Raw genomic sequence first — 24826 nt, 5'->3', positions numbered from 1 at the left:
CCTTCCTATGATGCTTCTGCAACTGCAGCCTACATTAGTTAGGGGAAGAGTGACAAAAACATATTCAAACCCTTGCCAAAGGCTTGCAAGAAATATTTGACATCTAACCTATAACAACAAGTGGGAGTTAAAGGTTAAATCACACACAACCCAAGTGTTTAGGAAAAGGATATGTTTATGTCATCAACTTCTTTTGGGTTGTAAAGGAACAGTGTATGACAGCGGAATGGGCTCTGGCTATCAGGAAAATACATGATGGCTTAGTGCCACTATCTGTGAACATGAAAAGGGCCAATTGGTTCTATCTATTTCTGTTTTCATATCCAAATGCCCATTTCAACTCAGCTAAGAGGAGAGAGAGCAGGGTGAATACCACTGGCTACTTGCTTTGCCTCTGTGCATCTAGACATCAATTATTCTGCAAATATTCTAATTTCCCATGTAGTATCACTTCTTTTGGGAAACTGCCATGAAAGAATCAAACAGTCAGCATTGCCCGTTGCTCTCATGTAATTTATGGAGCTAAAGAATCCAGACTAGCCTTGTGTTTTTTAAGATAATGTATTGGTATTTTGTAAACTCAGTGATGGAAACACTATTTTTGTTGTGAAGTGCCAGACAGACTCCATAGGCTATTTCACTCTATATAATGCTAGTACCTCCATGGTTGTATTTCTTCAGTCTGCTGGAAAAGTAGCTGAATTTGGAAGGATCTCCTCCATGAACTCAAAAAAGAGTTTTTTCCAAATTAAATTCTGACACTCTGTAGGAATTTATGCACCGAAGATTGATGGATCTCAAGAAAGGAAATCAGTCATCTTATCCTGAGGTAATGAACATTATTTGTGTGTTGCAGCTTTCTCTTGGTACAGATTACCCAGCCATTGGCTGGGATCTGTCTCACCTAACTTCAGTTCAGAACTAGTTGCTTCATCTATCTGCAGTGAAGATGCATGGGACCTGTTGGAAGAAAATTCACCTCATATGCCTTTTTAGATGGATATATCACTGATTATAAGGAAAAATTATACAAATTGTTTATAGTAAGTTTCTAATTTGAGATGGCTATTGTTAGGTAAGCAGAATCCTGCCGTAAAAACTAAATTTCCTATATTTTGCACAAATAAAATTAAAAATAACTTTGGGACACGAATTAAAGTGTCCCAAATCCTCTGTGAATGTGCCCCATTCATTAGGAAAAAATGCAATACTGCATAATCATTCCTAGTACTCAGTATTATATGCCAACAAGTTGTAGCATGAATATAAACATTGTGCTGGCAGGGCAAGAGTGACTTTTGGAAATTTTCTTTTCAGAATAAGCAAAGCTGCTATATCGCCTGCAGAAAAAAAAGGTAGAACAATATATCAAATAAATGTTCCAGCATAGGCCTTCCTATTCATATTCTGTCAGGCTAGAGGTTATCAATGGTTATTTAGTTGTGTTTAGTAAACAGTATGCCTTGAGATACAGACATTGTGCCAGTAGTCCTCATTTGTAAAATGGAACAGTCTGGAAGTTATTCTAGGATGTTTGATTATTTTTTTTTTAGATAGGTCCTTACTCATTGGTGGTGTTGTGTTCCTCAGATCACTGTTAAAAATATTTTCTCTTAATGATTTTCTTTTTCCTTCAGTTAAGAAGTTGTGATTGGAGTCTCAAAGGTCAGAGGCAAAGACAGAGGCAAAGACTGAGCTTAAAGGCCAGATTCAGATGCTGGAAAGAAGGAATGAACATGGTCTTCTATACACCATTCTTTCCCTATGTTAATACCTTTCCCCTATGCCCACTGGGTCAGCTCATCAGTTATGTGTGTAAGTGCACGAGTGTCAATGTCACCATGGAGTCAGTTGTTACCTTGCAGTGTTGACAGCCGAGTCTTCCACAAGAATGGGGGTACTTGAGTTTTTCCAACTGGTATTTCCATTTTCTTCTCTCATACCCCTTCTGAATTTCATTTGTGCTTGCTTCACCCTATTATTTTTCTGTCCCTTCAGTGGGGAAGACTGGGGTAGGCCTCCCACTTTGTACTTAAAATTTAGGATGGTTGCCTAACAAATATATCACAACTTTCCTCTAAGTTAAAGAAAGGGGTGCTACTTTAACCACTGGATTTATACAGAGTGGAACAGAGAGAGCTGTCAGAACATATTGAAAGAAAATATTTAGGAATTATGCAAAAATCAAAACTGAAACCAGCAAACTAATGTACCTGTTGTCAGAACAGACCCACTAGTTATGTAGGCAAGATCTCCAGCTTTTTCGTTGTATCACAAACTGACCCTTCAACATCTTCATTCCAGGTGTCAGTGTTGTAGTTATGGGTTTTTTCTTTCCTCTATTCATTAATCTGTTACAGCCACTCAAAGGAAATAGAAGCAAGGTGAGAGTGCATGGCAAAGGACACTGCTCTCTGCAGATTTACATCTGTGGAGACGGGCATTTAGTGGCTGAGAGACTTTGGCTGGACTGAAACTATTCCTGCATGGACCATCTCACTTCACTGGTTACTCTTGAGTTTCCTTTGCTCTGAGAGGCCTTGATAAATATTTTACATTGCCAAGAAAGGAACTATAATCAAAGAAATAATTTTTCTTTTGGATTAGGTAGGAATTTGTATCAGGTTAAGAGAATAAGCATGAATTGAACTTCATCTTTCAGAGTTGTCTTTGCTCTGAGATTATGAGTGCTGTGAGACTTTTCAAGGTGACACAGGGAACGGAGGTCTCCCCAGGCCTTCACATTCTCTTTGAAAAGTTCCAGAAATAATCATCATGGGACTTTGTTCTGGGAAAATGTGTGCCAGAGACCTCCATAGCAAATGAGCTCCAGCCCACCAGCCATGAATCTGCTGAGCACGATCTGTTGGTGTATTTTCAGTGGAGATGTTAATTCTTGTTTACCAGATTTCATAGGGAACATACTGTCATGACTTTACTTTGTTATTCAATTAGAAGTTCTATGCTATTAAACAACTGATGAGAAACACTACATTGTCCTCAGTTTTAATTTTATAATACATAGTTAAATGAAGCTTCAGTGTCATCTAAAATCCATATGGAGGAAATTATGTGAAATAACTTCCCTGTTTTTCCCAATTCTTTTACAGAATGCTACTATTTAAAAAGAAGAGTTCTTCAAGTTTTTGTAATGCTGACACTTGAAACTATTTTCTTACCATGCTCCATTTGGAAAAGTGGAGATAAATGTCTCTGAGAGTGCTATCACAGCCAGTTGCACAAACATTACTCCTTACAATAATATATTTCAGCTGAAATTTGGGAAAAAATATTACACGATATTAAATAATCAATATATCAATTATATCAATATAAATATATCAATAATATTATATATTATTGATAATTTGTTTTCCCCAGAAGCAATTTGACATACAAAATGCTTGGTACTTTACCTTAGTCTTGTGGCCCAACCATGCAGCCACACCTTATTATTGTGGTATAAGTTTAGAGTGTCTTATAAGTACAATTCAAGCTCTCAGATTTGATGGGATACAGAAATGCACTGCTCTGTCCCTTGAACTGTGACCTTAAACAACCAGGCCTTTTCCTTCCCCATGGGAATCATGTGATTGCACTCTCAGCGGATAATTTTTTATAGATTCTTTTATGGTATTTCCTACAGAGGAAAACCATCCTGTTATCTCACTTTAAAATATTACTAATGAGCATTTTCATCTTCAATTTTTTTTTTTTAATATGTCTTCTTCCCTTTCAGCTTATCTAAAACTGTATGCTTTAGAAGAAGCAAGAAAGGACAAAAGATAAACTGTGATAAATATGATAACAAGCTGTTAATCAAGACACTTCACTATAATAGAGAATGAAAAATAGTTAAACAGAAAATTTGGGATTTTCAACAAAAACAGAAATAAGTCACAGTTTAAAGTCACCACAGAAAGCGTTCTGTAGTATCAGACTGTTGATTCCAACAGGATACAATTTTCAGGAAGAATTTATGTTCTTTTGTTTGTGCAGTCCCTCACAAGGACACAGCTAATATGCCTTCATAGACTTACATTTCTACAGTGACATTTCCTTAAGAAAACAATTCAAGCAGTTTTCAAAGGCTCATGAGATACAGGAAGTTCTCAGAAACAGAGGCATGATAAGCTGAACACTGCTCTCAATTGCTCTGACTTGTAACTGAAACAATCCAGAATTTATGCTGCTGTACCTGACACAAGACTTTGACTCACCATCACTGACTTCATATGCTGTGCCACATGAAGCAGGCTGCCTTATTGTTGAAAGAAAATCAGTGGCAATGTCAATTCAGATTTTGTCTTAAAAAAACATGGATACTTTGTATGCAGAGACATGGTCCATTCATCATACATATGTATTTTTAAATGACATCACATGTTTTTACAAAGAAGTGCATCTTCTCTATATTGAAAAAAATCAACTGTATGGGTCAATATTTCTGTAGTGAACAACAAAGGTCTCCAATAAATAAAAATTCTGGTATAAGCTAATTTGTTGTTCTGAGAATATGTTATCACTACTCTTTTATTGCTTTGTGAAAGTGATTATTAAATGAGCAGCTGCTGACATACATAAGCGAATTCAAACCATTAATTCCTGACTTAGCTTTCAGATCCTGAGAGTGGAAAAAACATGAAAGAAAGTATTTCTTACAAGATTTTCCTTTGTGACATCCACAAAAGACTGCTTTCTCCTGTTTTCTCCCTGTGGATTATGATTACTTATGTTTCCAGGCATCTGACTGCAAATCCAAGATCCTAGGGCTCCTTTACAAGTTCTAAAGAATGACTTCATATTCTTCTTGCATGCTTTTGCAATTATTTTGCTATAGGCATTTTAATTCCACTCCAGGGAAAATTAAGACATTTTTAACAATGGAGGTAAATTTAGCTCACCAAAACTCAGTGAAGTAATGGTACAGGTAGGGTGGGACAATTTCATCATTACAGGAAAGGTAGCAGGACTCACTTGGTAAGCAAACGTGCTTTTTTCATCTACTAATGGCATGTCCTGAAGGATCAGAAGACAAGCTCTAGTAACTACTTCTCTTTAACTAAGGTAATATGGAGCTTTGTATTTAGAAATTAAAGTTCTGAATTTAATAGAAAGATAATATACTATCAGAGTATAAATTGATTTGTTATGCGCCAGCTGTTTACTAAAATTCTCTTCCATTTCTCATGATGTGTGACAGGGAACTTTTCAAAAGGTAGAGGGTTGGTAGAATTTCGTGTATTTTAAAACCGAGGCCAAAAGAAAAAAATATTCTTCCCTTTAAAATCAAAGGATAATCTTTTTTTTTCCCTGAACTACAGAGTCACTTTCTGTCAGAAGGATCTTCTGTTGATACTTAAAGGCACTTGAAGAATTTGCCTCCTGATTAGTTCCAGCCAAAAATTCATAGTTGATTTTGAGTTGCCAACAGAAATTATGAAGCAATACATGGTTCAGCAGTCTTGTTTTCACAAGTCTGGAGTTCAAGTAATTTTGTCATGTGCTATAAGCCTGGCCAGACTGTGTATTTCATGATGTACCATGCTCTCACATGCTCTGATCTTACTGGAAATTTTTCTTCCCTGCCTATTTTACAACATCTTTTGAACAAACAAAATAAATTGAGCTTTCTCAGTCTCTTATTGTAATTCATTGAATCACTATTGCAGACCTCTCTGTGAATTTTCAAAGTTGTCAGCTTCCTTTTTAAAAGAAAATGTTGACACCAGATCTGGTAAGATTATTGCAGTGAGGGGCTCTGTAATTTCTGTATTAAATTACTTCCCTACTCTCACCTTCAGGTTTCCCGCTAATGCATCTGTGAATTGCATTTAGCTTCTTGCACAGGCATCAAAGTTCCAGTACGCTTTCCAGTGTTGCTGCTTTCCAGGATACAATCTCCTACCCTAGCAGTGCACCTGGCAGCTGTGTTTCTAGGTATCTTGCACAGAATTTTGCTGTGTTAAAGCGATGCTGCTGAAACAAATGTACCTTAGGAAGTCACACAGCCAGCCTGTATAACTGATCAGTTCTCCTCACATTTACACCTCTAATGAATTATACTGATAAATGCTAGATATTGCTAGGAATTTGTATATTTTCCTCAGCAAGGACTAATTGCATTTAGAAACACCCATTTCCCCTTCTCTGATACTTTTTCTGATATATCAGCTACCCAAGTTTTTCAAAGCCAAGATTTTTTGCATTCATTGTGTTATAACCTTGCAATGCTTTCCTGATGGAACAGACTTTCCTTGATCTTATCTGTGGTTTCTGTTAGCTTGACATTTTGGAAGTTCACAAAAATGCAATTTGCAGAGTGTATAAGATCATCTTTTGAACAAAAATTATGCCATTTTCACTGGAATATGATCTTATTCCAAGTTCACCTTCACTCCAAGCTCAATGCAAAAGATGCTGAATTTAAACATTGATGTATAAATTATTCTGTTGCTGGCTATCACCAATAGTGAATGCTCAATAGTTTTACCAAACTAATAACTACTGGCTAAAAATTTTTTTCTGTGACAAGTCCCAAGTAATTCTATCCTTTTATCTTTAATGGCCATGGAATTTCTTTAACTTCCGCCTTCCTTTATCAGTGTATTTATCCAATATTATCCTTTCTAGTGGCCAAGTCTTTTCCATACCACATACATACTCAGCCATTATAAATGGCTTCATTCCTCTTGATGTTGTTTTTTATAATTACAGATAGCTTCAGTAATCATTATCAGTTTGGAACATTTACAAAAGCCTTATTTGACCAATTTCAAGTCCTTATCACATTTCTTCTGGCATCCCAAGGAAGGTTTGGAGGATTCCTGATCAGCATTCATTCTGTTTATTAATGCAAATTATATCACTCCAAGGATTTCTACAGGATTTCTACTGATCACCCTGGGATGTAGGAGACAATTTTTCTTCGTTGTTTATGAGCTGCAGAAAGAGGCAAAGAATGCCATCATCTAAATACTTACTAAATGACTGCAACTACAGGAGTTATATTTGGCAAGGTGCAGTTATTATTATAGACCTTATAGATGTTTAGTATCTTCTCAAGTACTAAAAATTAATTTGTCCTCCAGGTGGCGAGTTAAGAAAGAATTTCCATACTTATCAGACTGGCAGAAGCTGCACTGCCTGTAATATATAGAGTAGGTGGAGTAGACATCTGGGTGAAGCATGCCCAACTAACTCAAGAACTTGGTTGGTGGAAAGACCATGCAGCAGACAGGTAATTCCTAACTGTTCTTTGTACTTAAATATCTTTTTCTGTTCGATTTTTGTGTTCAGCTTTGAGAGACTGGATCTTTTAAAGCGCCCAGTACGTATCTTAATCATAACTGTATTCTATTTCCACATGGGGAAAACATCAGTGTAATTACATCTACTTGATTTACTTGTATTTGTACTTGTAGAGCACCAAAACCTCCTAAATTGACAGTCTGTAGATGAACACATTTTTCCTCAACATTTTAACAAGGAAGGGGATTACTACTTTATTTCCTCAGGCTATTCAATAGCCTATTATACTGTCTTAGGATTATCCCATTTTGTGGTTTATAATTTAGTACGTGAATTAGTATACAAACAACGTTCTGTCTTTCTGAACTCTCTGCAGCTCTAAACCATGTAATATCCCTACTGTCTTTCCTAAATAGTCTGTAACCAATGAGTTTAATATCCAGTCATACGAGTCATACCGCTGCAGTTGAGTACTACCAACTAGCTTAAATTTCTTTTTCTAAATTTGTATTTTGAATTTCCCTGATTCTCAGAGTGGTTTTAGGAACAGATTGTTTTTCTCATTCTTGTTCTTGATATTTCAGTTCTTTTATGTTTGTTCATATGTACTTGCAAGTTCTTCTGCCTATACTAGATGTTATTTCTTTATTTACAAAAGTGGAAATAGTCCAAAAGCCACCCTTTCTACCTACCTAGAAAAAGCATCCCTGCTATCTATCCTTTTCTGGAGTAGTCCCCCTAAAATAAGGATATTTCTCCTCATTTATGTTACAGTAGAAATGACCCTGTTGCATGAGTGAGTCCATGAGAGATTGAGTACAGGTAGGGAAGCTACATATGCCCATGCCTGACCTCTACATATTTTCATTTATGGTAGCAAATATTCAGCTGGTATAAAGATGAAGCTTCCTTCCTTCCTGGTAAATAAAACTTCCAATTTATGCCTGGAGTAGATAAAGCAGAGACCCCTAGTGAAAACAAAATTTTGTTATAGTAACAAGGAGACAAACATAGGCAGACTTAAAATAGGCAGACTGATGACTTGGAATTAATAATAGTCTTTTCCCTCTTGAATGTGTGCCTGGTCGTGTTTCAAATCTCTTCCTGTTAAATGGATATTTTCAAGTGTTACTCCAAATGAGAGCTAAGGAATCACTGTTTTTGAATAAACCAGAGAGTGAGAAGCTGACTTTATTGTAGGGAGCTGGTGGAGGGCACCAATAACTGCATTTTCTTTGAGAAACCACTGAGAAAGTAACATTTGTACTTTTGCTTTAACAGAAAATCTAGCTATGCTTTACATTTCTTACTGATACATAAAAAGGCTCTGCTTTTACAGTTTTATATTACTTGTTTTATATTACTTTACTAAGCATAGGACACCACATATGGAATATGCTATGTATTGAGGAGGTTCGACACTTTGGGGAAGAGGAGTTCCTCTCTTCCTGCTTGTAGGCACGGTCAGTCAAAGCTCTTGGGCTTCTTGATTTCCTCCATAGGCTCATTTCATAGGGGCTGATATTGAATTCAGAACTCTTTCTAGATGTGTTATGAATGTAGGTATAAGCACTATTGCAACAGAACTTAAATTCTTCACCCAAACCTCTCATGAAGGAAATTGTCTTTGGTTTGATGCATGAAAAATCATGTGTATGTTAAAAATTAAATGCATACAAAGATGGAACTTTTACTATCCTGCAGCAGGGATTCTGAAGTTGGTGGTGAACAGGGGGAAGAGATACTCCTGTGGTATTGTGCAGACTCTGCAGGCCGGGGGAAGCAGAATGTGTGTGTGCACGTAGTGGGGATGACTACAGCTTGCTTTGTCTTTTATGGAACAGCACGCAGAAGTTCTGAAACACTCTGACTGCAGCAGCCAGTAGCAGTGAAACAAAAATGTCTTTCTGGTCAGCAGCACAGACCACATGCATGGTGTGTTGTTCACTGCTCCTGCATAAATGCAAAGGAGAAGGAACTGGATGTGAAACACCTTGTGCATGTTAACAGCATTTAAGGAAGGTATTTATTCAATACAGAAGTACAACACTCTTCTCTGTGTATGTGTTGTTGAATGGAAAGATCTGTTATTTTCAGGAGGAAGCTCTTTGGGGTATGTATTAGCTGTGAGGGAGAGAAATGTAAGTCTAATGGATCACATAACATCCACTAACAGAGGATGTTAGAGTAAATCCATGATCAGAGCTAGTGCTGAGGATCAAAACCTCATTTCACTATGTGCCAGGGGTACCTCAGACATCTCTACAGTTGTGAAGAGAGCCAAAGGGTTGAAGATGTGCTTCCTGTTTGCTTCTGTTAATGGAGGAGGAGTTCATGAGAGTGTCTAGTAAGACAGTTCAGCAGTGTTTTCTTGGTCTTGGTGGTTATTTTTGAACAGATATATTAAAGGTCATCACTGTTTTGTTCTCTGTGCATATGTGATATAGCTTTAAAAGCAGGATTTTCTGCTTTGTTTCACAAAGTAATAGCATCCTTGTAGTACAGATGTAATTGCTATACATGGGCCTATTATTGTTTAACAAGGCTTCTTTGCAGAAGGAATTGCATAATTTTTAGGGAAAAAATTATTTGGGATTTACCCTTTAATTTGGTTTAGTAATAGTTACATCTGAACAGAGCTTAATTAAACTGTGATAACTTCATAAATCCAACTGGACTAAGTTGTCCTTCCTATGTGAATGTTATAATGAGCTTGCATGAAACTGTTCTTTCTTGATTTCATGCTTCATAAAGAAATAAGCTAACTGTAGTTACAATAAATAACATTCCTCAATCTAGGATCAGGCTCTGATTGTCTTACTCTTGCTGAGTGGCATCTTCGTAATATAAATTTTGTTGCTAATTTTGAAGAAACACAATAAGAAAAATTGGTCCCAATGAGATCAAAAGTGCCAGTACCTTACATGTAATATAAAACCAGAATTCACATTTACTTGCAACCTTTGCTTTTTATTCCATCCCTGAGAACAGTCAAACCCCACCTTCTCTGTGCCTTCCCATTAGGGACTTGTACTGAGTGTGAAGAGCCAGACTGAATTTTCTCACAGCTGGACATCAAACACACCTCCTTCAGCCTCTCTTTGTATGACATATGTTCTAAGCCCCAACCATCTTGAATCTGTTTTCTAGACTTGCTCCAAGCTGTCAATGTCTGTCTTGTGCTTCCTCTAGTTTTGGGCTCATTAGTGCAGCAGTGTGGCCTGAATAAGGAGACCAGTCTCCTCCTCATCCTACTAATTGTGTGTTTTCTCAGACAGCCCAGTCTGCAGTCAGCCTTCTTCACTGTGAGGGCACACCACTGAAACAACTCCCTGAGAACCTCTTTTCCACCCAGGCAGCTCCTCTCCCATGCCACTGTGTGGGCTATTGCATCTTAGCTGCAAGACTTTGTGTTTCACTTCATTGAACCTCATGAGGTTTTCTTCAGCTGCTCCTTCCTACCTGTCAGGATCCCTCTGAGTAGAAATCCTTTCCTCCAGTGTCTTAACTGCTCTTTCTAATACACTGTGAGCATGTCTGACACAGCTCTTTATCCCACAGCCCAGCTCATTAGGAAAAATGCTGAACAGTATCAAATGCTGAGGAACTCAACTCCTGCCTGGGCACCAGGTTTTACTGTTGATCACCACCATAAACCTCTGGCCCCAGCAGTGCAGCCAGTTCCTAACTCACCATACTATCCACATGTTCAAACTGGATCTCAATAGTTTGTGTGACGTGACATGACAATATGCAGCACCAGTGTATTTCAAAGTCCCTGCCATTCTGTTTCTGTACATATTTTAGATATGTGGATCTCATGAGAATTTTTTCAACTTGATCATTTGCTTTTGATCATTCGCATGAACTGTGGCAGAGAACAAGACTATGTTCACTCTTTGGCTTTATCAGATTGGTAGGCAAACCTTGGGTTCAGTGCTTATTCCCAAATTTTCAGTCAATGACTGTGACCACTGACTTGGCCGCTGACTGCTCCCATAAGACATAGTTAGGGCTAAAGTAAAAATTTTCAGTGATGTATAGGGCCTGTGAGATGGCACAAATTTGAAGGCCAGACTTGATTCTAACAGGTGTTGATTCTGTCGTGAAAAGAGACATCACTGAGGACCTGGCCTGCCTGAGCTCTGAGTTTCCAGTCTTTCCTTAAGATTGCAAAACCATCCTCAATATTATCTTTGCGCCTGACTTGCAAGAACCTTCAACTTCTTGCAGGAAGAGTGGATTTGCTTTAATTTTAAAGGAGTCTAGACTTGAAAATTAGTAGTAGTTTCTCTATTAGCTAACCTTCATCATGTTAACACAGCTGCTTAAAAAGGAACTGGGAAGTATGTGCAAGTGGAAGTCAGGCCATTATGTCCTGTGTGGATATAGGAGTCACTTAGGGGACTCTGCCAAGAGGATAATAATGTGTTTATGTAGACACAGCCAGCTGCAAGATGTGGCATCTCCTGATGATGCCTTTTCCTGGTCTTAAAATCAAGAGTCATACACAGTTAGAAGGGGAAAAGGGATTTTACCTTGGTATTTATTTTTAAGGATCCTTAGGTGCACATGTCCAGGTCATACGCATCGAGATGCACCCCGCCGAGTCTCCCCCCCCCAACATTGGGTATAACATTATAGGTGTTACTAATTAGCATATCTATCAAAGATTCCCCATTGAGAGGCTCAAGTGAGCCCCCCTCCCCAAGGAACCTTCCCCTGCATGGTTCTATCTTGGTTTACAGGATGTGTTCTGGAGAGGACCTTGGGGTCTGGGGCACACTGGTCCCTAGCTACGAAGCTTCTAAAATGTTTAGTCTCTTAGCTTGACAAACAAGTCCAAGAATGTAGGCAAAAAGCACTAGGAATACAGAAGTTGTAAAAAGGTATAACAGGGGTATAAAAGAAAAGGCAAAAATCTTCATGGCATCACTGGGAGCTTCAAAAGTCAAGTAATCTAGTTATAAAATCAAAGTATTTGACTATTCCACTAGAAATCAGTGCTGATATTACAAGAATAGCTTTCTTTGTTCTACTGTTTTATTTTCAACCAAGAGTGTGGCTTGCTGAGCTTATCTGCTTGCCGCTGACCTTTAAGGAGAAGCACCTGTATGTACACCCACATCACTCTCCTGTCTACAAACTCCAGCTGTCTGCTCTGCATATTTGGTAAACACTTAGAACTACTGATTTAGGGGATATCCAGTTTCTCAGCAGCAGTAACTTGTCACCAAATGGGACATTTCAGTTCTTTGTCCATTGTGCTAATGATGGGCTGAGCCTAAATTGTCTGGATGCTTGCGCTCAGGGTGGGAGTTCAAGCATCACTCCCTGTCCTTGCCTTTGCAGTGAAAAGATGCTGACCACAAAAGTGCCTGTGGAGAGTAGACAAGAAACCTTGTAACATCTGATAGCTGCATAATTCAGTGGCAGACAAGTTTCCCTGCATGGTGTGTCTGCGGCCTCCATGTCCACATTAACCTCTGTACTTCATTCTGTGATGCCTTCAAACCAGCAAGTACCACACTGACCCAGCAATACCACATTGACCCAGCACTCCTTGTTCCTCCAGCCTGAAGCAATGTACGGGAGAGGTCATGGGTGCTACATCTATCAGTCCTTCCCAGACAAAACATGGGTGTTTGAAGGCCAAAGATACCCTGCAATGTCCTTTTCTGTCTGCTTACTGGGAAGGCTGAGATAGACTACCTCTCTACTTTCTCCCCCACTTTTGCAGCCCTTAAACTGTCTGTGAGAATGGTGTAGGGGGATGCTCAATTATCTGAAGGTTTTTGAGAGTTCTGGTACATCTCATTGTGTATACCTTTAGGCAACTACAGTAGTTTCTGTTATTTTGAAGGTTTTCCCACAGTACCTAAATATTCTTACAAGTCTGGCCCACAGTGGCACATGTGAAATAATTAATTTAAAGATTCCAACTGCTGCAGGTAGGGATATCTTTTTTCCCTTTAATAAAAATACAAAGGCTCCACTAACCGTGTTGTTTTCCCAGGTGATTAAACTCAAGAGCATGATTTATATAGATTGAGACCTTGATTTTTTAAGGATAGAAAGGTTAATGGTTGGGGTTGTTAGCATCTGAGAAATAACTAGACTATGTTATGCTGAAGGTAGGGTGTTACTTATTCAAGAAGTTGGATTTTGGATAATTATATAAATATCTTCTATCTATTTCATTTTGACATTCATTCTTTTGCAGCAAAAGAAAAGCATGGGATATGCCACTCAGACGCTGACATCCTAGCTGTTCCATGCAAAAGGAATGCCTGAGGAAAGGCAAGTGTGTTTGATCCACTCTTTTTCCATGCCTGTAAAGCTGTCTGCAGTTTGGAAGCTTTGCTTCAGCAGGTTCACTGGGAATGGATAGGGAAGTGACCCTGTTAAAGTCGTGTATAGTAGTAGCCATTGTGAACAAATTAATTGATGTAGTGAGGTTCGGGTCTGCAACTATGAACTATTTAATGCTTGTTGTGAATTCAGTCAATAATTTTTTTTCTATATGGACGTAAGGTTTCATAGATTCTTCGTAGAAGAAATAAGGAACAGCTTTGGTCAAAAGGCTCTCTATTCTGGATAGAGTATTTGAGCTGAAGCAACTTACTGTTTCATATTATCTCCATTAATTTGTTCCAGAGTAGCAGAAATCACTTTGGAAGCTGTTTGTAGCAGGCTGCAGCAAGCTTTCCTTGCTCGAACGGAGAAGGAGAACCTACAGGCTGTGCAAAAAAACAGAGAAGAGATTCTGGTATCCTGGTTGAATCAGCCAGGAGCCAGAGGACACAGACTAGAGAGGTTTTGTGGCTTTTCACAGAACCACATTAAAAAAAATATATACAAGTATATGTTCAAAGACTACCTGGCAAAGCCTCTGAAATTCATTCCCCTTGTTATGCTGTAATAGTTACTAAGAGGTTTTGGAGATTCAAAAATCAATTTGTGCTCTGGAGATTCTGGGGAAAGTGGAAGGTTGAAAACATGTCTTGGGCTTGGCACCACAGCCTGTTAAGTTTCTTTTCTGTTTAATGCTCTGAGATGTAGGTGGCTCAGGATCTCATTTGAAAAGATTCAGCACTTGGCTCATTTGGAGAAGGTGATGCAAGGAGCAGGAGGGGATACAAGGTGCATGAGCAAGTCTCAATCCACTTAGTTCTGTGTAAGTAAGTTACAGCAACAACATTTCCAATCTAGGTATTTTTTGATTAGGGGAGACTATTGTAAGTCGAGAATTAAAAATCTTGACGAGTACTGATAAGTCTGTTTAATCCTCCTCAAAGCAAATTTACAGACTGCAAACTGCAGTAAAATTCCTATGGCTTCTTCAGATAGGCGAGAAGCAGGACCCCAGTCCTGGCATAGTTACCTTTTGGGTTATCCGTGAGTACCCTCTGTGGGTATTGCCACGCTACTGCAAAAGGAGGCACAGCCAGGAGACACAGAGAAATGTATTGCAAAGGAGGACATTCCTGCAGCTTGACACAGCTGATCGTATTCTGTATTCCACAGATTCAAACAATGCTCCCCAGAGAAGGGATGGGAGCCACATTTTGACATTTTACATCTTCAGGAGGGGCTGTCAAGGCACACTTCTGTGTGCTGCTGCAGACAGCTCCCACTGCTGTGCTAAAACCAGGTAAACTCTGAGCCTGACATTTCTATGTACCAATTAATGTATACAAAAGAATCCATGAGTATTCAAACCTATACTTTTATTTGATTATTTTATAAATAACCTGTTGTAATGAGAAATGCAAATATTTCTTTCCAGGTTGCATAGCTAATCTTCATAGGAGATCAGGAAAGGAGACATTTTTCTGTGTCCTTTTGTACAAACCTATCTTGTCAGGGCTCCAGAGGTTATTAAGTTGCTGTCCTTTAGAACATTCTATAATGATGACACACGAGTAATCTGAGATAATTGCCTCCCTGTTTTGATCACAATCTGTAAGAAGAATTTTATTGCTAACATGGACAAGAAAATCACAAAGACAGATTAGTGGTAACCTATCATTTTAATACAACTCATTTCTGTATCACACAAGCATGAAGCTCCATATGAGAAAGAAATGAGTGAAATTAGCTCTGGGTGCAGCTGCTGTAGAGCTGCAGGGTGAGCTCTGCATGGCAGGAGCCAGAGGCAAGAGGCTGTGAACAGCTGAAACATGCACAAGAGAGGTCCTGGGGACCTGTGTCCCAGCTAGGGCACCAGACACTCAAAAAATACGGCAGAATCTGAGGGCTCAGCAGGAAGAGCCTGGACCATGGAGCACACAGACTGTGAGGGAGTAAAAGCCGAAGTAGTCCTTTGTTTGAGGCAACTTGAGTTATTCTTTTTTGCACCATGATTAAATTATTTTAACTACATCTGAGACTCTGCTATGGGAAACCTGAGGTCTAGCCAGTAAGGAAACCTGATCTGACTGTGAGAGTGAAGTGAGTAGGGAGTAATAGGGGCACCTGTTGGGTCACTGGAGCCACATGTGGTGTAGGGGCCTCGGTCCCAGTAAAGGATCTAGGTGGTGCAAGTGTGACCCCGCAGTGCCTCCTGGATGGTCAGACTCGGACGTTTCCTTTAGATTGGGAAATTAAACCTGCGGAGAGATAGTGCATCACCATATTGAAAAACAATTCCAGCAGAGAGAAAATCAAACACATTATAAAAAGAGCTAGTTGCTTGAAAATTAATAAGAAGAAGCAGGGATTTATATACTCAATGTAGGACCAGTTCAGATACAGGTTCTGCAATTGGAATTATTCCTTCCAAGGTGTTGCTTAGAGATTCATGGCAAATCTAGAATGAAAATGAAAGATCTGGAAATATGACACAAAGAGAAGAGACTTCCTGGATCAGCAGCTCCAACCTCCATCACTCATGGACAGATATATTATGTGAGCATTTTAGAGCTAGTTAGATTGTTTCTCATTCCGCTCTACAGGAAGGCTGTCTTCAATCCCAGGCCTTGGAGGTTTAGACACATTTGCAGCTCATGATGCGCTCCTGACTGGTTTATATCTATTTGGTTACTTTCCATAACTGTACTCCAGTGTTTGATTTAATATATTTTTGGGTGGTTTTTTTGGTTTTGCTTTTTGTTTTCGGTTGTTGTTTTTTTTCCCCCTGGAAGTCCAGTTACCAGATCAGCTTGGCACAATCCTCTCCCAAGTACTCCACGTTGAGCTGTATTCAATTCAGTTTTCACTTTCAATCTGTTTCAAATAGTGCCTTATAGGTCTTAAAACGTCTGATACTGAGCCAGCAGAGCAGGTTGTCATTCCAGTGAGGATGATCATTCTCCCCTCCCTTCCTTGGAACTCTATTGGTACTTACCACCACTTTGGTATGGAAACCATTCTTCTTTCAGGTGCCACCAATTCACTGCTATAACAGAACTACTGTTAGAGACCCCATGGAGCTTCCAAAATTTTCATGTGCTGTGTAATTTTCCTTGCTGGATGGATACACTGGCACAGTTAGAGATTCAAATTCTCCTTATACCCTTTGACCTATATGTTGCTGTTACTGTGTGTACAGCTATTGTTATTCCACTAGATGGTACCACAATCATTGCAGACACTGGGATCTGCATTTTCATTCTGTAATTTGAGAATAGCTCACTCATAATTTTAGCATTTTCCTTTTAGTCATACAGAATAAGAGCTGTTGGGAAAACTGAGGAGGCTGTAGATCTAAATCCTATGGAGTCTGTCAGTTGTGTATGTAAAAGTTGTGTATGTAACCAACTATTGATATAGTTGGGAATGTCAGAGATACAAAGCAGAGCAAGGAGTTCTCATTTCAGGCTGGGTAAAACTTGTAATCAGCCAAAACCAGCCAAGCTTAGCTTGACCTAAATGTACTCTATTATTTTGAACTTGGGCCACTAGTTGCTATTAAACCTCATAGTTTTTTATCTTTCCTGCAGACGAAATATCACCCACAATCACCAAGCCAAAACCCAAAAAAACGTATAAAAAACTTTCTTTGGCATATAAATGCACTCTGAGGTCCTGGGATTGTGGAAATTTGATTTAATTGGTATTTTGCAGATTTAGCTTTATTCAGAAAACCTATAAGAGCAGTCCTTTTCTCGATTAAAAAAAAAAAAAAAGAGGTCAAACATGTGCCTAACTCTTTAATTTTCTTAAAAAATATGGCATAGATATATGAGATATATGAGAAAATATATTTGATTCTGCATTTGGGTGACTTTTGAAAAAGTATCATTCTTATGATACTGTTCTAAGATGAACACTTAAATTATCAACATTAGTTTAAATCAACATTTCCTTCAAAAATAGTCTGTGCTCCCTATCTTGACTATCTGTGATTATATACATGTATCAAAGCAGTTGTAGTTCTGTGACTATTTACCCCTCAATCTGTCACTGGAATTCTGAAACACTGGCAATAGATGACAAAGTGTCTGAATAGATCCTCTATTTATGCTTAAGGCTAGTTAAAAAACCAACCCACCAACCAACCAAAAATCACTTTTGGCAGCTAACAATCCTGACAAATGTTATGTAAAATACATCCTCTCAGTCCACTGCATTGATATAATACAGGTACAAGAAGTGTACCAGATTCCAAAACTTTGTATTGAGACTCTTGCTAAGCTTTTTCTCACACCTTTTGACTTAAACAGTCCCTACCTTGCGCCCTACAAAGGCATGAGACCTCTTCCCTACCTTGGCCAATCTGGCCATTTGCCACTGATGGACATGGAAGGTTTGAAGGGGAAGATACTTGGTCTGGTACATCTCGGCTCAGCGCTACATTAGGTGGTATTTAGTGGCTCCATGGTCACCTTCAGGATGTTCTGTAGGCTTCTGAAGGTGCTCTGTGATGACTTTAATCATTCTATCTACCCTGTTACCCCTGTCTCACTGTTGTTCCTGTCTCATATTGTGACTTATCTGCACTATTACAAACCTTTCAGCTGACTTGCATTTGTAAGTCAGTAGATCAAAGAAAACTTACCATACCACAACAGACACAGTAGTAAAATGCAGAAAAGTCTTGCTTAAATTAATTTATTGTCAAGAATGTTTTATTACATCTTACCATTTCTGAATGTATTTCGTAATCCACAGGGTTTTTTCAAAATGCTGCAATTGATGATTGTATTTCTTCAGACTTGCATAGTCTTCTGCAGGGCACAGACAAGCAGCAAGCCTTAGAGACATGAATCCTCTGAAGTGGTGATGCACCGGCAGAGCAAACATGGTTATCTGCTTAGCAATAGTAAGTGTACAGTAAGTGCTGTACTTCAGCACTAGAGTAAGTGCTGCCCTTCAACAAGTGATATTAAACAAGGACTTAAAATAAGCTGGAATACATCTCACAGCATTTACAACTGTTTTGACACAGTAATCTGTCTAGGCCAGTTTAGTAACTTTATCCTGCACCATAAATTCTACCTCATCTCTGTGTAAGAATGACACTTTATCAAAAGTCAACCAAACCCAAATCCAAAGTTCCTTTTCAAGCTTGTTACTACAGCTATAATATTTTTTTTTTCCTCTAACATGGACACATTTTCTGCACTCTAGGAAATGGCTGGATTTTTTATCCTCTATCATCTGGTCCCCTTTCCTCACTGCAAATGAACCCCTTCTGATAATTAGCTGCGTATTCTTTGAAATGAGTTTTGAAAACTAGTTTATCTGAAGAAGTATTAATTTTTGTCCACCTGAGTGGTTTTAGTGCTTGAGGATTCTTGTGGTTATAGAGTAGCAATTTGGCTAAGCACTGTCATTCAGCCACATAGAAATGAAGATAAAGATATCCTCTCATCCCAAAATTTCACAAAAAATATCGATGAACATAATTTATTAGTCTACTTGTGATCTGGTCATAAAGCTGGGATAAAGTCTTTTATCATTGCACACAAATTGTATTTTATTTCTTTATTTATGTAGTGTATATAATAAGAAAGGATTTTACATCCACAGTTAGGCATGGATGAAGAAATTAAAAGTGTTGGTGAAGACCAGAAATGCAGCTTCTTTTTTTGATCTAAAGCAGTTTTTGCAGTGACTGCTGAAGTCTTATCAAATCAGAAACACCAGAGTCTCATTGCATTAAATGGCTAACCAGGGGAATCTTTTCACAGTGGTTTTTATTACGGCAGTTAGCTCTTTATATGCTCTTCAGAGAGGCTAATGACATCCTAGTGTAATTAGGTCCTCAACAATGAAAGCTGAAATCACTCAAATTTAATCAGACGTGAAGTACTATGGCTGAGAAGTTTAGATTGTTCTAACATTAACAAATTTGTCTAATCTGCCACTAACTGTCCTGTGCTCAATTCCTTGATTGAGTTGAATGATGGTGGTGTGATTTGCTATATTACCTTATATCTAATCATCTTGACTTGACTCTGAATCTCTTTGACATTTACAGATGTCTTTTCTCTAAAATACTATTTCTCCTTGTGTTTTCCCAAAATATATGGCTCGAGAGACATTCTAATGAGTCCCAGTGATTTATTTTTTAGTAGACCTTCAAATGGACTCTGAGAATTAAATACTTTTCCCACTACTTCATGTTTTTTCCATTGTGAATAAGGAAAAATATTTAAATTTAGTCAATTTTCCTTTTCAAGGTCAAGTCTCTTTAGTCTCATCATTTCCCATCCAGAATTGAATCTTTTATGATCATGGCAAAAGGAATATTATTAGCTTATATGTGCATAACCATAAGAATTTCCTGTCAAGATTCTTGTAGTGGATGTTTGTATGTAATACAAGCCATTACTTTTAGTTAGAGTCAGTAGGAAGCCTTTATTTTAGGTGCCTTCATATTGCTTAAATTTAACTATGTTGACAGAAGTTTTTTCCATGCCTGATCTCTGTTTTATCCCAGCTTTATTTTGACAGCTAATGGAAAGCTCTCCACTTGTTCCTGCCCCGACCCCTTATTTTGCTTGAGTGAAATAAGGACAACCATTTACTTTTGTCTCCCGGGTCCTGTCAATTTATATTTGAAGGTTTTGACAAAAAGGTCCTATCATCCAATATTGTGAGGATTGTAGGGATTAGCTATCAGTAATATGAAGGAAGATTTTATATGACTGGCACATGGTCTCACTAGTCTATAATTTCTTTCTGGAATTCTGTCTGTTTGTTCACACCTTGGATAACACTCAATGAAATAATAGTTTGTCTTAGCTGACAGTGATTTGGTTTGCATTCAGCCTCACTTAAGATGCAAGTGGGAAAACACTGTTGTTGCACATCTAAAAATCCATAGTTTATTTAACAACACAACGCTGGACATATGCACATGCAAAAAGTAAGGGCTGCAAAGAAAAATGAGAGCTTAAAAATACTCTTAGTGGGCTTTATCCCAGCTTTTTAAGTGAGAGAATATAAGAATTGCCTCTTGTTTGGTGTGTCAAAAGGGAGTTAGTCAAGTATTTTGAAACTGGGGCTTTGGATTCCAGTCTCTCTGCCTTGAGAACTGAAGTTCGGCAGGGAGGGAAGTGGAAGACAGCAACTGGAGGGTCACACTGAAGCCTCAGGCTGTGAGCATGGACTACTGGGTCCATTCTCTTGTGGTTTTTCAGGAGTTATCCTTGGATTGTTATCACCAACCTGTTGTGCGTTAATTGATCCAAGTGTTATATATGGTCTCTTCTTTCTGCCATCCTCTGGGGACAAGGCTTATTTGTGGCATTATTGTTTTGGAACATTGTGTTGTGCATATTGCTTTGTCTTAGGGAATGCTGGTCAAAGATGTTTGCCCTTTGCTCTGGCTTTGAGTTGGGCTTTACCGTAATTCTTTATTTTATGGGAAAAACTCAGTTCTCTGTGTCTGATTTTCTAAATGTCAAAGTTTCCTGTTTGAGGTAATTTGCTTTTAAGATTATAAGAATCAGGTGAAAATGCAAAGTTAAGAATGTCTTGCTGAAGTACAACTGAGAATGCTAGGCAAAATGGCCAGAATATTATAAATTACAGAAAAATGCTCTGATGAGCCTTAATAATCCAACAGCCCAGTGCTCTCTTTTCATTAGCTTTATATTTTAGCTTTTTAAAACAGTTTTAAATAATCTAGTTAATTTTATCTTTCTGTAAAATCTGATGAAGAAATTAATTTCAAGTCAATTCTGCCTCAAAGAGTCTCAACAGGGAGAAAATTATTTTTAGATAGTAATTTTAAGGGAGCAAACATTTCCAGGGGAGCAAATTCTGTAATTTATATCCTTTGACACTTGCTGGTTGCTGTAGGAGAAAAGTCCAAAATCATGTCATGGTCAACAAGAGAAAGAAGCAGCCAGAGCTACTTAATGGAGTAATATTGAAATATTACAATAGTTTTAATGCATAAAATAGTAATAAAATATTGAGGCATATGTTTCATTTTGGACTGTAGTGGCAGTCAAAGCATGGAGCTAATATGCTCGGGGTTTATGTTTATTTTTGATTATGATTTATATATTATATAGGATTTGTAATATATGTTTTAACTGCTACTTTCCGTCTGTGAAAGATTCTTTGCAATTTGTCATGGCATTGCAGGGACTGGGTTATCCCTGAGGATTGCAGGGTCCCCCAGGTTGGCAAGCCAGGCTCCAACCTGAGTTTTGTGGTCTCTTATCCTCTTATCCACTGTGCAACCCTGAGAAGGATCTGTCTCTATCTTCATTTGTTCCAATCAGGCATTTATAGATAGTGATGTTGTCTCCCCTTTGCCTTCAGTTCTCAAGGCTGAATAAACACAGTTCTCTCAAAGTCTGGTATTTTCTGTGCTTTAGCCCTTGAGACCATTTTAGTACTTTACTGGGTTCATTTTTTTATATCCTTGTGTTGGAGATGATGGCCCAACAAAAAAATCTCTTCAGTGACTTCCAGATCTTCCAGGTAACAGAAGATTTATGCCCTAAAATCAGCATTCCATGCAGTCATAATTTCTTTTGTACATACCTACAAGCTTTATATAAAATGGAACCACATGGCTGGGAGAGACTGACCACATCTGAATAATAGATACCATAAAAGCTAGCTCACCTTTCCTGTTTGTGGGGAAAATTAAGGTTAAATGACTGTTCTACTTAGGAAAGGATAATTTGAATGTATTTCTTTCCTTTGGAGATGACTACAGGAGTTATTCTGCTGTAGAGTAAAAGGTGGATTACACCTATTATTTTTTCCACTAACAAGTCAATATTTACAAGAAATGTAAGTCAAAGTATTATTGCATCCTGAGTATCTTGTTGATCTCAGGATTTGATATCACTGTCTGAACCCTTACATTTAAATAAAGGTGGTTTTGTATCAAGTAAATAAATTTTCTGGTAATTTAGGTTCTTTCCATACTGAATGTCAGCTGCATGGTAAATCTGAGGATTGAAACCTTAGACATGGGTTCTAAACATGCCTATATGCACATGCCCAAATTTGATCTTCATTTCACAGCAGAAGCATTTACTGTCTACGAGAAGGGAGCCTGGAGGGCACAGATGAACTGTTTGCTCAGTATGTTCCATTATGACAAACTTCGGTGTCTTAATTGTGATATATGTGCTTGTGGCTGGCACAGCTATTTGTTTTGAAGGTGGCCATGACAGCAAGCTATAAACACCCATAGATAGTGGCACATTTTTTTAATGTCTTATCCATGAAAAACTGGACAAGAAATGACTAGTACAGAACAGGTGTTAGTTGCATAGTTAAATGTTCTTGTGCCAAAAAACAGTTAGTGCCATAAAATTTTTTTGTATCAAGTAAGCTTAAGGAGAAGCTCTTCTCCAGAAACAAGCACAGAATTGACTTTGGATTGAAGCATACATATTAGCTATGTGTTTGGAGTTCTGTACCTGAATTGCACCAGAACCCTATTTTGCATTTAAGAAAATGCAAATCTAGGTTTTTATGGTTTTGCTGTGAGAACAAACAAGGCTAGTGTGAGCAAATGCTACATTCCTGCATCTGTAGACAGCTCTGAAGAAGCTCAGTGCTGTTTCATCTGGGAAGGTTATTATTATCCACATTCATATTCACAGTAAGCATTCTACAGATGAAACGTGCTTGGTGGAGGAACAGTAGAATAGATGTGAATAGAAATACTGGAGCTTTTTGTTGTACAATAATTTTATGTTTAGAACAGATTATTAGAGTCAGTCTTCTTGAGGACCCATGTCATTGTTGCTTCTTCTGAAGACTGGGTGATTCTCCTTTAAAAATGAGGGCTCTAGATCCTGGACTAGCTGTGGCCAGTATTACTTATACCAAGACAGGATCAAGTGATATGTTCTCCTTTCTCATGCTCAGAACTGGCTCAAAACTTCTCAGCAGGCAAAATCAATCAAAATGGAGTGTTGATCTGCTGGAGGGCAGGAAGGCTCTACAGAGGAATCTGGACAGGCTGGATTGATGGGCCAAGTCCAGTTGTATGAGGTTCAGCAAGGCCAAGTGCCTGTTCCTGCATTTGGGTCACAACAACTCCAGAGAGCACTACAGGCCTGGGGAGGAGTGTCTGGAAAGTGGCTCTGGGACCACAGGAAAGGACCTGGGGATGCTGGTTGACAGTGGCTGCACCTGCAGCGTGTGACCAGATGGCACCTTGAGTGCTCTGTCTAGTTCTGGGCCCCTGCCTTCAAGAAAGACATTGAGGTGCTGGAACATGTCCAGAGAAGAGCAAAAGAGCTGGGGAAGGGTCTGGAGCACAAGTCTGATAAGGAGCAGTTGAGGATACTGGGGGTGTTTAGACTGGATAAAAGGATGCTCAAGGGGGACCTTATTGCTCTCTATAGCTCCCTGAATGGAGGGTGTAGTGAGGTGAAGGTTGGTCTCTTCTCTCAGGTAACAAACGACAAAATGAGAGGAAATGGTCTCAAGTTGTGCCAGTGGACATTTAGGTTGGATATCAGGAAAATGTCTTCATGGAAAGTTTTTCAAACATTGGAACAGGCAGTCAAGGGAAGTGGTGTAATCATCATCCCTGGAACTGTTAAAAAAATATGTGGATATGGCACATAAGAACATGGTTTAATGGTGAACATAATGATAGCCTGATAGTTTGACTTGATGATCTTAGAGGTCTTTTCCAAGCTTAACAATTCTATGATTCTGTGATTCTATGAATCCTGTGCTTGTGCCATGGTGGGTTTCATTGAAGAGATTGAGGAGCCTGGGCAAAAGGACTACAAACGCAGTCATTTGAGATTTGGAATGTACTAGGTGATTTCAGAGGACCCTGAGAGGAAGGATAGGGGTATATATTCTCTGTCTTTTCAGTGAATCTATTGCTTCTGCTGCGTCGCTGCCCACCTCCTCATTCTCCATATATTTGGCATTCACAAGTACATAGTAGCTGCCTACATTCACCCCTTCTTTCTTCAGGAGGTCTTCCTACTGTTTTTGTGGAATAGGAGAAATGACTGGTCTGGGACACAGCTGGAGGAAAGTCCCAGAGAACCAAATGTACTTATCCTACCCTTCCCTTGCGGAAGACAGCGGCTGTCTCTTCAGGGAGCTGAAAAATGCTGCAAGTTCTGCTGTCTGACAAAAAGAGCAAGAACAGGGGCTGTTCATGTGGGCGGCTGGT

At 38.7% G+C, this 24826-nt stretch overlaps 1 long non-coding RNA gene across 1 annotated transcript; it reads left to right on the top strand.

Moving 5' to 3' along the window:
- The first annotated feature begins 844 nt into the window (after positions 1-844).
- LOC125320126 lies at positions 845-4499 on the top strand. The gene is made up of 2 exons (XR_007201014.1): positions 845-1815; positions 3740-4499. It is a non-coding gene; the product is annotated as an uncharacterized LOC125320126 (long non-coding RNA).
- The last annotated feature ends 20327 nt before the right edge of the window (positions 4500-24826 follow it).

The sequence above is a fragment of the Corvus hawaiiensis genome, chromosome Z, assembly GCF_020740725.1.
Source record: "Corvus hawaiiensis isolate bCorHaw1 chromosome Z, bCorHaw1.pri.cur, whole genome shotgun sequence".
Taxonomy (NCBI): Eukaryota; Metazoa; Chordata; class Aves; order Passeriformes; family Corvidae; genus Corvus; species Corvus hawaiiensis.
The sequence above is the reverse complement of the archived record's forward strand: the minus strand, read 5'-3'. Positions and strand labels throughout refer to the sequence as shown.